The sequence below is a fragment of the Pistacia vera genome, unplaced genomic scaffold (genome assembly GCF_008641045.1).
Source record: "Pistacia vera cultivar Batoury unplaced genomic scaffold, PisVer_v2 Contig1431, whole genome shotgun sequence".
NCBI lineage: Eukaryota > Viridiplantae > Streptophyta > Magnoliopsida > Sapindales > Anacardiaceae > Pistacia > Pistacia vera.
Window position 1 is genome coordinate 1 of NW_022195502.1, and position 13,360 is coordinate 13,360.

Here is a 13,360-nt window from a genome sequence, read left to right on the forward strand (position 1 = left end):
AAATTTAATTAATTATAACATTATATTATAAATATATAGTATGATTACTTAATTAATTATAACATTACATTATAATTAAATAATTACTTAATTAATCACAACATTACTATATTACATTATAAACATTAATAATTTATAACATTAAATTTACTACATTAGTATTTAGTAGTGGGAGAATCAAAGAAGTTGGTGACAGTTTCTAACTTTCTATATTATTATTTGTTTGAATGATTTTGGTGAAGTTATTTGATGTGAATTGTGATGAATAATTGTTTTTGTTTTTGTTTTGATTGAGGAATTTTATGTGAATTGTGATGAATTGATTGAGTTCAAGTGTTGCCTAGAGATTAGAGGATTTATGAGTTAAATACCTAAAAAGGGGCTAAGGATGTGATCTTGGACTATGGAGGGAAAGATGAGCACACTGTAAAAGGATACAATAATGTCGATTTCCAAACAAATAAAAATGATTTTCGCTTGAAATTTTGTCTCAAAAGAGCTACAATGAGCTAGAAAAGCTCGAATCAGAATACTACAATGGACTTCACAACTTATGCTAAGTATATTGCCTTATTTAATACAGCCATGTAAGCGGTTTGGATTAAGAAGTTCATTACTGAACTTGATGTGGTTCCAAGCATTGTTGATCTAGTAATGTTCTACTACGATAACAATGGAGCCATTGTTGTGGCTGAGGAATCACGGTCTCACCAACAATCCAAGCACTTACTTAGTTGACTCAATCTGATCTGAGAACTCGATCAAAAAGAGAATGTGCAGATTTGTAAAATACCTACTAACCCACTGTTAAGGTTTTTGTTGCAACAGAAGCATGATGGGCACTTGGGTCACTCGATGTTAAATACATGGATGATTGGCTACAATGCAAGTGGGAGATTGTTGGAGTAAGTACCGTAGAATCAATCAATTATTGTGGAATTGACTATTTGTAATAATGTTTATTAATCAATAAAATGCGTTATCCACTATATCGCGCAAATCATATTATATGTATTGATATATGTCCTTAGGATGATAGAACTGTAACGAGTATATCAAGTGTTTCAAATCTTGATAATGAGAACCCTATGATCACATATGGTGGCCATTTTAGAAACGTCTGTTGCCTTAGTATTATTTTGACCAAGGGCACAGATAATACGGTAAGGCTATCATAGTGTTGAACGACCCTGTCGAAAGGCAGCGACTGATTTCACTTGTCAAGGTTATTTGCCGATAACCTGGTGCAATACATGGGTTCTTGCTGTAGACAAGTTCATTGGACTGACCTACCAGAGGATTCCATATAGATGGTAACTCCAGTGTCTATGGAACAAATCCTCTAATGAATGGTGGTGCATGTGATCCTTAGACTTGAGATCACTGGAGTGCCTTGTGCACCAATTGGTGTAGTTTTACGCTAGCCCAATGCAGTTCTATTCAGAGCTGCAATACGATAGTGATTGGATGCATTGAGGAGTGTATCAAGACTATGATGGATCGACAGAGGATTCATCACTCCCGAGTATGGGAGAAGTTATCCCACGGCACAATTTAGTGAATGACAATGACACTAAAACTATGGCCACAGTGGGGTTGAGTTGTAGCTTAATCCAATTTATTATTTCAGTCATTAGTCCAAAAACTGAATATATAAATATCGAGAGTAACTAAGGTTGACACTATTTTTGCACCTCAGTCTCGAAGAGATAACAGATGATGAAAGGATTTGATTGTACGGTAACCATATCATTGACAGGTAGCTATTTCACTAAATCCAAATCTATCGGGTGGCCATGATGCTTTAATAGAGGTCAATCTTGGTCTGTGTATAGTGAAACGATTTATTGGTGTCAATCACGATACTACTCAATGCCGGTATGATGAGGAGTCTGTGGGTCACACACTAAGAGGACAGTTTAAGGATGATTAACGATGGAAGGGTATTTTCGTCTTTTGGGCAAAAAGACATATTGGTAATTTTACTATGTAATTAAATTTACTGAGGTTGTTGTCTGTGTCCAATTATGTTATTGGAATAATTTAGCAAAGTTACGAGTTTAATTATTGAAGTTAATATTAATATTTAATTAAATAATTAAATAGGGACCTATGTGCGATTTTACCTAAGTTTAGGTTGTTGCTAAACTATGGGGGTGAAATTGATATTTTCCTTTTCCATATAAAGAAAAGGATGAAATAGGTTTTTGTATTATTCCATTCTTTTCAACCGTGGGTGAGACAAATATCTGAGAGATTTTTTCTCTTATTCAACTCTTTCACTCTTCCTTCCTATATTATTCAATCCTTAAAGCCAAGGTTTGATTCTAGCAAAATCGACCTTGGTCTCTGCTGTATTGTCTTCGTGTGGATTATGTGAGTTCAATCCTACACTTGGATCAGTAGCAGTATCACATTCAGAGACACTGACGAAGCCTTCAAATGCTGATATGATCTAATCCTTGTTTGGATCATTATTATATTAGTTGTTTTTCATTTTAAACATGTAATATATATATATATCAGACCCTGATTTTGGGTTCATCAAAGTAAACGGTGGGAATTAATTTTTTTTTTCCGTTGCGTTTACCCACTGATTTACTTACAAATATGTTAGTGTTTTTGTAGCTCAAAACTTTAATTAAGTGAAGTGAACTAAATTAAGAATTTTAGTTCACTTAACTTAATTTTTGTAACAAAACTGTCATGGTTAATGTGATTGAGGATGCAATAGCTATTTTGGATGCAAAAATTGTGTACTTAGACAGGTCTAGGAGCAAAAAATAGCCTACAGGGGCTGAAATTCCCGCAGTTGAAGCCCATGCAAATCGAGCCTGGCTCGAGTAGAGTTCACGAGCCTTTCTCGAGCATGAGCTCGCGAGCTGGCTTGAGCTCGAGCTCACCTTTTATAGCTCGATAGGCTCGAGCTCGACCCTATTGTAAACGAGCTGAGCTCGTTAAGCCGAAAGCTCATCTCGACTCAGCTCATTTACAGTCCTATTCCAGAGGCAACAACTACAATTCAACGACAACAACCACATTTAGCTAGGACGGGGTGCAGGCAAACACAAGTGAGCTGCGACTCCATGGCCCAAAACCCTAACCGTTAAAGAGGGTCGTGTCCGATGTATGACGACACTTCACCAAATCAAAAAGGGTAAAGGCAAATAGGGAAGGGGAAGAATTGTGTGAGGTATATAATTTCTAAAGAACTGTTATCGATGCTGAGAAGGGGACTTTGATGATACGATGACATTTGGAGAAGAAGCACTCCTAAATAATGCAGTTGTCCGGTTCATCTTCAACCAGACCAGGTAGGCAAGTTCAAACTCAACTTAATTTTAATGCACAATCTTTAACTCTGTTAACATAGCAATACAATGCACTCTAAGCATGAGAGGAAATAGCAAAATACATAGTTACTACGGACTCTCCCCTTTCTTTTTTTGAAAATCCTTTTTTTATTCACTTGATTGAAACTGTATTTTGTCCAGCATATACCCCTGTTAGTAGAAGCATAAGTAGAAGAGACATATTAAAACTTTATAACCAAATAAATATTCAACTTAAAAATGAATTTCAAAATTTTAGGAATATATCTATTGCACTTACTTTAGATATATGGGGTTGTAGATCAAAAATAGATTTTTTTAACGTCACAATATATTACTTAGATCATGATTGGGGTTTACAAGAAAAAATGATAGGTTTTAAACCATTATATACTACACATAATGTTGACACTATTTATTTTTACAATACTTGAAGTTTTGCAAGAATATGTATTAACTGGTAGAGTTGTAGCGCTAACGCTAGATAATACAGCTGCTAACACCGCGACTATCTCTTTAGTTTAAAAGAGATTGGATCCGCGTGGTAAAGGCAATTTTTTTCACCAGAGATGTGCTTGCCACATCATCAATTTGATTGTTAAAGTAGGTTTAGAAGCTATAAATTCAAAGATTGAAAGGGTGCACGCAGCTATCAGATTCATCGTCGACAGTAGCAACAAAAGATGGCAGGAATACGTCAAATATTGTAAGCAAGAGGATCCACAGGTTCAACCTTTGAAGTTATGTACAAACATTCCTATCCATTGGAACTCCACCTACTTGATGTTGGAAAAAGCTTTGCCAAACGCAAGACAAATTACAGATTTCGTCAACCGGAAGAATCCGCAAGAAGTTGTTAACTATGATGATTGGACGGTTTGCGAACTTTTTTATTCATTTCTTAAAGTTTTTAATGAATCCACCAATACATTAAGTGGTATTTATTATCCTACTACTAATTTAGCGTTAGATATTTTACTTCAAATTTCTAAAACTTTTGCTAAATATAGATATAATGACATCTTAATGGAAATTGTTTCAAAGGTGGATAAAAAATATGAGAAATATTGGTTAGATATTCCATTCTTATATGGATTAGGCCTTGTTATAGATCCTAGGTTTAAATTACACGTAGTTAATTGTATAGTTACTAAGATAGGCCAGCATTTAGGACATGATTATACGTATTATTTGATTAACTTTAAGCAAAAATTGGAAAGCCTTTTTTCTTTATATCAGAGCAGGTACAATGGAACTGGAATGACCAGTAGAGACGACCAATAGGACCTTGGTGAAGACAACTATCAAGAATCGAGCATGTGGATGTATATGGAACATGGCAGCGGAAGTAGTAGCTCCAGTGCGTACATACATGAACCAAATGAGCTGAATCGCTATCTAAAAATGGACATGTCCTACATGACAAAGAAGGAGAAACGTGAGATGGATGTGCTTCAATGGTGGAAATAACATCAAAGTTGATTCGCCATTGTAGCCCAAATGGCACGTGACATTTTATATGTGCTGGTTTCTACAATTGCATCTAAGTCAACATTCTCAACGAGTGGCTAGATTGTTGAAGATAGAAATGCTCTTTAACCAATGAGATGATTGAAGCGATAACGTGTTTATAGGATTGGACTCATGTAGAGAGAAGGCTACAGTAGCACCTTGAAGATCCTGAACTACTCGAACTCTTCAGTAACACAGATTTGAATAATGTAAATATTGTTAACGATGAATAATTTAATAAAAATAAATTTATTTAATTGTTTATTTGTGAAGTGTGAATGTGTGAATATTACATTTATGTTAAAATTAATTAATTAAATTATCTCTTTAAAGTTTAAATTTAAATCCCCATATTTATAAATTATTATTAAATATAATTAACCATTAATTTATTCATTAATTTATTATTTTTTAAAATTAATTAAAAATTTGCTAATCTCTCGAGGTAGAAATAAATTTTCCAGGCCCCTAAAAATTACATAAACCCCCTTACATAATTTTTTTTGGCCCCAAATATAAAAAGAAAAAATTAGGGGGTGAAAAAAAAATTTCAGGCCCATAGGACCGGTCTGAGTCCTGAAATTTTTCATGGGCCTTGGACCGATCCCAGGCCCATGAGCGACTGGTCCCAATAAGGCCTGAGTCCCAATCAAGCCCAAACCTAGGCCCGGTTGGGACCGGTCCCTGCCTAGGTCTAAGTTAATCGTTGTCTTTTTCCAACACTAAGCTTAGCATGGAAAAGTCGGTATCGGGAACCAAGGAGTCGAAAGAAGCACAAGAAAACCCACAAGACTGTCAAAGAAACCCCCCAACCCACGAACAACTCCTGAAAAGAGAGGATACACGGACCTCTAATAGAGCTTTGAACGAATTGTGTTGATGTGTGATTTTGGGCACTAACTAATCGATACGTGTGTAGCGTTGATTGACCAAGAAGCACACGTGATTGTGAGTAAAAAGGAAATAAATGCAATAAGAGCTTTTAAAGTGGTTCGGATGCTAAGGTAGCAAATCCTACATCCACTGATTTGTATTGATATGGTGGGTCAGGTCGCTAAAAGCGGACTGACTTACAAATGATTGAAAAGCAAAAATACAGAGCCTTTTTAGAGAGAGAGAGAGTCAATGTCCAAATGATCGAATCCCCTTAATGAAGGGGTAGTCTTCTTCTTATACCAAGCTGAATGCGTGTAATCATCATTAAATCCTTGGGTTGATGTGAATGTCAGAACATAATCAGGCTTAAAGTCACATTACACAATTCCCAAACAGATTTTACGCGATTTGGAGCAGGTAAGCGGACACGTGGGAGCTCCAGGGTGCATGGCAGGCCTGACGTGCACTTATCATTCTGACGGGAGCATGCCACGTCTCGTCACGCGACCCCACGTCAATTCTTTATTTCCCGGGCATAACAGAAGTCCCCTAGTTTTTAAGGTTTGAGGATCGAACCTTGGAAACTAAGTCGTGCCGTGATAGGTTTTGGTCATTCCGACCTGAGTGGAAGAAGCTTGGTGTAGAATCCTTTGCGAGCACGACCTCAAGCCACCTTTGTCCAAACGACCTGATGACCATCATTCTAGCGACCTGGATTCGTCGGACGTTCCTTTCTATGCTATGGAGAGATTCAATGAACCTGCATCCGCACTGTCGGACACTCTGCTCACGCTGTAATGTGTCAGGTGCATTAAATACGTGGTGTGCTGACTCGATGTCGTATTGATAGCTTTTGACTGCACAACGCATTTGAAACGTCAGCCCTTATTATGGCATTTAATGCGACGTGGGGCGCATTAAATGCGGGGAGGAGAGAGAAGGTCGTCGCTTCGGTTCCGAGGGGTATTAACCTTCGATTTGTTGCCCATATAAGAACTCACGTTTTTCCGAATGAAGCCGCTAAAACCCCTTTTGCTTCGAGTGATAAGTCTTTGCAAACCGGAGGTGATTCTTTTCCGATCGGCACTTCTCAGACGTCCAAAACAAGATTCGGTCTTAGTTACTCATCCCAGAAGGTAAAAATCCCCTCTTCTCTCTTTTCTTTCTTTTTTTGTTTGTTTGGTTGGTGGGCAACGACGTTGGGTCCCCTGGTGTCCCACTTCCGAGTTTGAGATGAAATAAGACCCAGACGTAGAGTCCCGTCGGCCGGGAAGGGATTTTTTCTATTGATTTTTGACTTCCTTCTGGCCTTACCTCCGGACTCGAGCCGTGGGTGGCGGCTCGGGTTACTGTTAGGGCTTAAGGATTTTGTCCCATGTCGTCACATGGGCCAAAATACGAAGATTAAAATGATCATGTCTGTCGATGTTGCAGACTCTGGAATGGAACCGTCGACATCCAGACCTAAGGAAGGAACCAGCTCGTCCACGCGGGAAGTTCCCACGGACGCGTCCCTTGACGTCTTCTCGGTTCTCACCCAAGAAGAGTTTGATATGATTAAAAGACAGTATAATGTCCGAGCAGAGGTGTTCCTCGACCACACCAGGTCGTTGCGACATCCTGCCGACGGTCTTGCTACGATCTCCGAAGAGATCTTCAAGGGTGGAGGGATGATTCCCTTCCATCCTTTCATCAGGTCGGTCCTGGATCACTTCGGGATCGCACCGATGCAGCTCACACCGAACGCGTAAGTCATCGCCGTCGCGATGTACATCGCGTGCTGCGAGAGCGGCTTGGGCGAGCCAACGGCGGTGGAGCTCGGCGTCGCCTATTATCTCAAAAAGAGTAGGGACAAGGATTCGTATTACTTGTCCCAGCGACATACCATTGCCGAGGGGATACATAGCTATCCCAGCAACGCGGGAGCCTACGAGACCAAATTCTTCTTTTTCTGCTATGACGGCTACTGCCACTTTCAGACGCCAAGTAGGTTCTTCTTCGTTAGGTATATTATCTGTTCGCATGCTTTATGATAACGACCTGTTTCTTCTTTTACAGTTAATAGAACGACCAGCCAAGACTTGCTCGACGACCCGGACATACTTGTATCTTTTGGAGTGCTTCCCGAGGAAAGCCGAGACGCGAGGAAGCTAGTGACTACCGCGAACCTGCGAAAGTACGGTTTTATCAATAGCAACGCGTCTTTAGAACCCCTTGAAAAAGGTAAGTTACATTAGTTTTCTTTCTGGTCGCCGAATAGCTTTGTTTACTAACACACTTTCATGCAGAAATTATGCCTCCAAAGGAGTTCGGGCAGTCTCGCCGAGCGCCATTCATCTTCCCTCGATCGAGGAGTGAGAGGGCGGCCGAAGCTGTTGTCCTATCCCGGCACCACCAGCGCGAACTGCCATGCCCTCGAGGCCCCAACCCATGCAAGGAGCGACCAGGGCGGAGCAGGTCGCTCAGGCACCACCGACTAGTCCAAAGCGGAAGGCTCCGGCTCAAAAGTCGAAGAAGAGGAAATAGGTTCAAGTCGACGAGTCTGAGACTGAATCCGAGGAGGAGCCCTTGAGGTCGCGACAGGACTCAAGGAGGCCGGGCAAGGAACCTGTGGGCGAGGCGATCGCGAAGGACGCACCAGTGCTCGACTCACTGGGGAGCCTACCCGAGTATCTGCAACCGATAGTCTATTCTCTGCTCGAGTGTGGACTATCGGAATCGTATGATGAGTTCGCTGACACGGGCGACGACCTGATGACCACGTCGTTCCAGCATCTAAGCAAGGTAAGCGAGCTGCTCTTAAAACTTCATTCTGGTTCATTTCTAATCACTTTCTTGCTCGCAGGCTTTGCTTGCGATGAGGATGTCTATGGAGAAGACCTGGCTGGGGGCCGCGAAGGAGTCCAGCGAGCTAGAGGAGGTCACAAAGCTTAAGAAAAGCTTGGAGTCCGCCGAAGCTGAAAGAACAGAGGCATTCGATGTGGCGAACAGGTACCTGGTCCAAAAGAATGCCGTTTTGCGAACTATGGACTTCCAAAAGGCGGAGCTCGACGTGCGGAGGAAGTGAAGGAGCTTCAAAGGACAACCGCCAGGCTCTCCAAGGAGGTCGGGGAGAAGGACCAAGAGATCCAGACGACCTCCATATGGGCTCAGAAGGTTGAACAAGAAAGGGAGGCCTCCGAACAGGAGAAGCGAGCTCTCGAGGCTGAACTCCAAGAGAGTCGGGAAAAGGTCGCTTTACTGACTGAAGAAATACGGGTTCAGTCAAAGGAAATGGAGGAAAAGGCCACCGATTGGGCGATCGGGGCCATTTACACGCTGCGACCAAAGAACCCGGATCTGGACGTGACCGACCGACCTCCCACCAGGTTGGCAAGAGACCTTGCGGCTCTTGGCAGAGGAGGATGACGCAGCAGCAGCAGCAGCCGCCAAGGGGTCCGACCAGGCAGGGGGTTCGGGTTCTTCTTTGAAGGATCCCCCCGACCAACCGTAATGTAATAGGCCTTGCCCCCATTGAAAGTGGGTCTAATTTTTGCTTGTACAGCAATGAAAATACATTTTGTTTTTAATTGCAATTCGCTTTTTCATACATGTGTGCCTGTTCGCAATTTTAGTTCAATTACATAGGCAATGTTATTCATGAATTACAAGCGAACAGGATAAACTTGAACCGTTAAGCGAACAGGATAATACTTTACAATTACAGAGAACTTGACAAAATAGAACTAACTTATAACAAGGTTTGAGTTCGGGATTACTGATAGTATGGTCGGAGATGCTTGGCATTCCAAGCTCGGGGTACTTTGGAACCATTCAGCCTTTTGAGGTGGTAAGTCCCCGGTCTGATCACCTTATCGACCCGATATGGGCCTTCCCAGTTAGGTCCTAATACCCCTGCACTTGGTTCCCTGGTTCCGAGGAGAACTTCCTTCAACACAAGGTCCCCGACTTGGAAGTCTCTTCGCTTGACCTTTGAATCAAAAAACCTCTTTGCTCGCTGCTGGTAGGCTATTATCCTTAGCGAAGCCTTGCTGCGATGCTCTTCAACGAGGTCCAAACTTGCCCTCATGAGTGTTTCGTTTTCAACCTCATCGTACAAGTCCCTCCGAAGTGATCCAGCTCCCACCTCTACAGGAACCATCGCTTCGCAGCCATAGGCTAGCGAAAAAGGGGTCTCTGAGGTGGAGGTTCTCGGAGTGGTTCTGTACGCCCATAAGACTTCGGGGAGGTCGTCAGCCCAATTTCCTTTGGCCGCCCCAAGCTTGGCTTTTAGGGTGTGCTTGATGGTTTTGTTGACTGCTTCAACTTGGCCATTTGCTTGCGGTCTGGCGACTGAGGCGAATTTTTTATGGATGCCCAGCTCGTCGCAGAATTGTTTGAACTCCTCGTTATCGAACTGCTTTCCATTGTCCAAGATGAGGGTATGGGGAATTCCATAGCGGCACACTATGTTCTTGAAAACGAAGTCTTTTAGCTTCCTAGTCGTGATCGCGGCCAATGGTTCAGCTTCCACCCATTTCGTGAAATAATCTACCGCGACCATGGCATACTTGACCCCTCCCTTCCCAACTGGCATGGGTCCGATAAGGTCGATCCCCCACATGGAAAATGGCCAGGGGCTAGACATTGTTATTAGCTCGTGCGAGGGGGCTCGCGAAATGTTCGCGAACCGCTGGCACTTGTCACATTTTTTAACAAAGTTGTGCGTATCTTCCTGGATCCGGGGCCAATAATATCCCTGACGAACCACCTTGTTTGCGAGAGATCGAGCAGCTGTGTGATTACCGCAGATTCCTTCGTGAATTTCCCTCATGATGTAGTCTGCTTCTTCACTGGTTACACATCGGAGGAGAGGAGCACTGAATCCTCTCCTGTATAGCTGGTCCCCGATAAGTGTGTAACGAGCAGATCTTGCTCGCAAGATCCTTGCCTCGACCTTGTCGTCTGGCAAAGTCCCATCCTTGAGGTATTGGATGATGGGAGTCATCCAGGAATCCGGTTGAGTCATGTTAACGGCCTGTTCAGTTAAGCTGATAGTCGGAGCATCCACGAAACGAATAGGAATGTTGTCTGGAGCTTCTGAATCCAACGACGAGGCTATCTTTGCTAGAGCGTCTACTATAGAATTACTCTCTCTGGGGATCTGAGTGATTTTGAAATGTTTAAACGACCCCAGAGCGGTCTTGGCCTCCTTCAGATTGCGGGTTCTCTTCTTTAGCTTGGTACTCTCCTAGAATTTGGTTCACGACCAGCATGGAGTCGCTGCAAATGCTGATCGCGGTTGCACCCATCTCTTTGGCAAGTCGCAACCCGGCGAGTAGAGCTTCATACTCTGCCTCATTGTTGGTCGCCTTAAACCCAAACCGGAGAATACCATGAATTCGAGCCCCTTCAAGGCTTACAAGGAGAAGACTTGCACCGGCTCTTTTCCTGTTCGATGACCCGTCAACGTAGAGATTCCAGGTTGACAGGTTCTGAATACTTTCTCGCACGACCTCGCTGGGCTGTTGCTCACTCGGGAGATAGGAAAATTCTGAGATGAAGTCTGCAACAGCTTGCCCTTTAATGGTTGTTCTGGGCTTATACTTTAGGTCGAATTGGCTCAGTTCCATGGCCCATTTGAGCAGCTTACCTGAGGCTTCTGGTTTCTGGAGGACCTGCCTGAGGGGGTAGTTAGTTATTACGTTAATTGTGTGGGTATGGAAGTAAGGTCGCAGCTTTCTGGATGCGATCAGCAGAGCAAAGGCTAGTCGCTCCATTTCTGGATACCACATCTCGGCGTCCGATAAACGCTTGCTTGCATAATAGACTGGCCACTGCACCTTCTCCTCTTCCCGCACTAAAGCTGCACTGACCGCGAACTGAGAGACGGACAGGTAGATGAGCAAGATTTCCTGTGGAAGAGACTTAGAGAGGAGAGGTGGTTTCCCCAAGTGTTCTTTTATACTCTGGAATGCTTGTTCGCATTCAGGAGTCCATTCGAATTTCTTGTTCGCCTTCAGAACATTGAAGAATGGTAAGCAGCGGTCTGTTAGCCTCGATATGAAGCGACTAAGCGCCGCTATCCGTCCATTCAGACTCATGACCTGCTTCTTGCTGGTCGGGCTCTCCATATCGAGCAGGGCTTGGATCTTCTCGAGGTTTATTTCTATGCCCCGCTGATTAACCATATACCCAAGGAACTTTTCCGATGACACCCCGAATGAACACTTGAGGGGGTTTAGCTTCATTCTGTAGAGTCGGAGAATGTCAAACATCTCAGCGAGATGCGCAACGTGTTCTGAGGCGACCTGGGATTTGACCAACATATCGTCCACATAGACTTCCATTGTCTTCCCGATCTGTTCGGAGAATATTCAGTTGACCAACCTCTGATAGGTCGCGCCTGCATTCTTGAGACCGAAAGGCATAACTTTGTAACAGTATAGCCCCCGGTCCGTAATGAAGGACGTATGCTCCTTATCCGGCCCATACATCGGGATTTGATTGTATCCCGAGTACACATCCATAAAGCTCAACAGCTCGTGCCCTGAGGTGGCATCAACGAGCTGGTCGATCCTCGGCAGAGGGAAGCTGTCTTTCGGGCAAGCCTTGTTGAGGTCGCTGAAGTCAACGCAGGTCCGCCACTTGCCATTCGGCTTCTTCACCAAGACCGGGTTAGCGACCCAGGTCGGGTAGAGTGCCTCTCGGATGGACCCATTTTGGAGGAGGTTTTTCACTTTCGATTTTAGTGCGGCGTACCGCTCGGGATCCATCGCTCTTCTTTTCTGGCGGACCGGTCTGGTCTCACTACTGATGTTCAGGGAATGGCAAATAATGTCCGGGCTAATCCCGACCATATCTGCATGCGACCAGGCAAACACGTCAATGTTTTCCTTTAAGAAGTCTATCAGCTCGGAAGCGAGCTGAGGGTTGAGACAGCTCCCAATCTTTAATACTCGGCTCGGCTCTTCTGGATCAACCGAAACTTAGGTCAGGTCCTCAACCGGGCCACTAAGAGGGATTTCCTGGACTCACGGATCTATGTTATCCTCCACTGGACCAGGCTGAGGCTCGATCCAACTGATCGCCATAGCCTGGCGAGGCACACATCGCGAAATGCCCTTTCTTTTGTCTGCCATCTGCATCGCCTTTATATAGCATTCGCGAGATGCGCTTTACGATCCGCTTACTTCCCCTATCCCTGTTGGAGTGGGGAACTTCATCTTGAGGTGATAAATAGAAGTGACTGCCTTGAAGCTTCTCAACAGAGGTCGCCCCAAGATTCCATTAAAAGCCGATAGGCAGTCCACGACTAGAAATTTGGTAACCCTAGTCACCTCGTCGTAGTCGCCGAGCGTGACTGGTAGCTGGATTGTTCCTTTGGGGATTAGGTGGTCCCCTGTAAAACCGTAGAGAGGCATCGAGGCGGGCTTTAGGTCGGCCTCGGCTAAGTTCATTCTATCGAAAGCAGTTTTGAACAGGATGTTCACAGCACTTCCGTTGTCCATAAGCATTCTGCAGACATTGTGGCACCCTATCAGGGGTGTGATTACCAAGGCATCCTTGTGAGGATGGTGCAAGCGAGCTGCTTCCCTTTCGTAGAAGGTGATCGGCTCCTCCTTTCGAGCCTTTTGTGGTGGCTGCGAAGTGCTCATTAC